Source organism: Propithecus coquereli, unplaced genomic scaffold (genome assembly GCF_000956105.1).
Source record: "Propithecus coquereli isolate 6110/MARCELLA unplaced genomic scaffold, Pcoq_1.0 Scaffold34, whole genome shotgun sequence".
NCBI lineage: Eukaryota > Metazoa > Chordata > Mammalia > Primates > Indriidae > Propithecus > Propithecus coquereli.
Window position 1 is genome coordinate 11,800,556 of NW_012149063.1, and position 3,487 is coordinate 11,804,042.

The window sequence follows — 3,487 nt, forward strand, 5'->3', positions numbered from 1 at the left end:
AGATCGGCCAGGCTTCAATCACATGGCCATTTTAGAACTAATTACTCTGGCTTGGGGCAAGAGTTTCTTTCATTGGTCAGGACTAATTATGTGCTCTACCTGAGGCATATGGGTTATTTATAGGAAAGTGGGGTACTATTATCAGAAGAATTAGATGAGTCCCTATGCAATATAGAGCTGCACATATTATACTTGGGGTATAAAGTGGGAGCTTAATTTCAGGAATAATGCATAAACCCAATACCATATTTGATAGACAAAATAGAGGACTGCAAGATGAATGTGTCAGCTGAGCTATTACATGAAGTTCTAAATCTCTAAGGACAGATTGGTCAAAAAATACTGGGTATGGTGAAAAGTCTTCTAACTGGACTACTAACTGGAGTCAGGTAACCACATCTATGAAAAGAAGATACTATCAGAGCAGAGATAACACATTTGCATCTTTAATACTGAAATTCCTTGATTCTGTTACTACGTAATATAAAAATAGTGCTTTCATTAACAAAAATGCTCCTGGTGCATAAATTCTTGGTACAAAAACATAGGTGAAATGTTGCTATTGATTTTCAAATTGAAGAAATAAATCACTCCCGGGTGTCTCTCAATACAACTTTGCCAACATCAAATTGTGTGGATTACTAAAAAGCATTTTCAACATTAAAATGGAGGGAAGTCTTTTCATCTTGGGAAAAAGCACTGGGATTAACAATTGTATTCCATGTTATTCAATCAGCAGAGTTTTCTGATCAAATCCAGTTTGCATCTTTAAAAGCTCCAAGCAGTTGGTAGTAAGTGTGTGATGTGTTGTTATTATAAAGTCTTTCGAGGTTGTGTTTGGACTAAGCTGGAAGGAGTGCCTTTTCCACGGTGACTTTATGTTTCAGTAATAGCTCTTGTGAATATTAGCATGACTTAGGAACTGAACCAAGAAGGAGTAACTGCATCTGGCTCTGGTTTCTTGGCTTTGGGTAAATCACATAAAGTCACTTAAGTTTCTATTTCTACGCAGAAAAAAGGCTTGTGACACTCACATATGCCACAAAGATGGACTAATAATTAAACAATATAGTGTTTAGGGACATATACATACATTATGAAACTTTTTTTTTAATCAAGAGGAAAATAAAATTTAGAATAATGGTTACCTTTGGGATGAGGTTGAGTTAGGGGGATGACAGAGGGAAACATCCCACAGTTAGATGCAATAACATTAATAATTATATACTTCTTAGGTTAGGTAGAGGGTTCATAAATGTTTACTTCCTTCATAACTTATTATTCTTCATAACATATAAATATATAATTTTTGAAGTTATTAAATATTACATAATAAAATATAAAATAACAAAATAAATTCCTTTGGAAAAAATACTCTAGCACCTTGAATAAAGGGCATTCAGAGGAACAAAATGATTCAACTCAATTCCCCAACCCTGTATATCTATATTCTAAATGAGACTCTTCTCTAGTATAATACTTGTTAAAGAGGTTGCACAGAGTATCATGAGAGAGATCCTGGTTGATAGAAGCCCACATGGACTTTCTTGAGGACATTTAATTTGTTGACAACACAGAATGTACATATGTCTGCTTCGTCATGTATAGGAATGTGGAAACTATAAGCATAGGATTCCTGAACTCACTGTTTCTGCTTTCTCACCATTCCATGCTATCTCCTTGGATGGATTCCCCACCACTCCAATGAGTAGCTCATACCAAGATTGCAAATGACTTCCATCTTGCCAAGTCCAGTGGTTCTTTAAAAGCTCCAAGCAATCAGTAGTAACTGCCTGATGTGTTGTTGTTATAAAGGCTTTTTAGGTTCTGTTTGGATTAAGCTGAAAAGAGTGCCTTTTTCACAGTGATTTTATGTTTACCAATGGTTAGTTCTCTGATCTTATTGTATTTGACCTCTCAGCAGCTTTTACGACAGATCAAACATTTCTTCTTTCTGGAAACACTTTGTTCTCATATTTTTTTTCTATTTCAACTGCTGCTATTTCTGAGTATCCTCTGCTAGCCTGGCCTCTTTTCTACTTGATTTCCAAAGTTGAATGACTTAGGTCTTGTCCTAAGTTCTCTTCTCTTTTTTTAGTCTCCCACTAGGTGAGATCGTACTGTGCTAGTTAATCCCCAAACTCTATCTCCAGCCTGGGCCTCTCTCCTCAGCTCCAGTTTTGTGTAGCTGACTGCCAGACTGACGTATGCACTCAGGCATCAGACAACTTCAAAAGTCTCCTCATTCCCCAGATTTCCCGCTTTCATAAAATGCTACATCCACCATGCCGGTATCTCGAGCTACAGACATTTTTCATGCCTTGCTTTCTCTCATACCCCACAACCCATCCTTTATCAAGCACTGTCAGCTCTGTCTCCAAAATATACTCCAGCACGATCACTTCCTATCAATTCCACTGCCAAATTACTGCCTAAACTTCTATCATATCTCACTTAGACCCCACCCACTCCACACAGCAGCCAGAGTTATCTTTTTAAAGCGTAAATCTGATCATACCATTTCATTGTACAAAACTCTGCTGGCTTCTCATTGAAATTCCTGCTGAAATTCTAAGTGCTTTGCCATGGCCAACAAGGCCTACATGATCAAGTCCCTGCTAGGGGACTCATCCCATACCACTCTTCCTCTCTCTGGTCTCCAACCACACTGACATTTTCTATATCTCACAATTACACAAAGCTCTGTCCCTTTTTGAGGCTTTTGCATTTGCTATTTCCTTTGCTTAGAATGTCTCCCCCGCCTCCTGGTGCCACCCCATACTGTCACATTATTTATTTTTTGCTTTATTCAATTCCAAATTCAAGTGCCAGCTCTTCAGAGTGAACTTCCCTCAGGAGCCAGGTAAAGTAGAACATCCTCTCTTCTCTACCACTAGTCACTTTCTATGTCATTACACTGTTTTGTTTGCTCCCTGTTACTTAAAGCTGTTTGAAGGGATCTTATTTATTTGTTTCTTAATTTGCTTATTTTCTGTTTGTCTCCTTTTTCAATGTTGACTAACATGAGGACAAAGACTCTATCTTACTTTTTGCCTTATCCCCAGTACCTTGAGTAGTGCCTATCTTATAATTGATGATTAATGAATATTTATAGAATGAATTTTCACTGTTGAATGAATAAATGAGTAAATAGTTTAAAGTCATGTGGGTCTCATCTGTAGCTCAGACCCAGATTATATTACCCATTATTCTAATATAACTTGATAAAGTAGTCCCAGCGGGTGATGATTTAATAAACACTAGGATGCACGTACATTTTATTTTATGTAGAACAGGTAGATTGCCTCAGAATTCTCCCAGTCTTAGTCCTTTGTTCTTGCATGCTCCTTGGGTCACTCTGATGAGAACTACTAAAGACATTTAAACCACAGGAAGACAAGAAAGAATTGTCAGCTTTCTCCGCCTGAAATAAACAAAAAGAAAGAAAGGGCAAAGAAACAAAATCAAACAGAAAAATATATATATA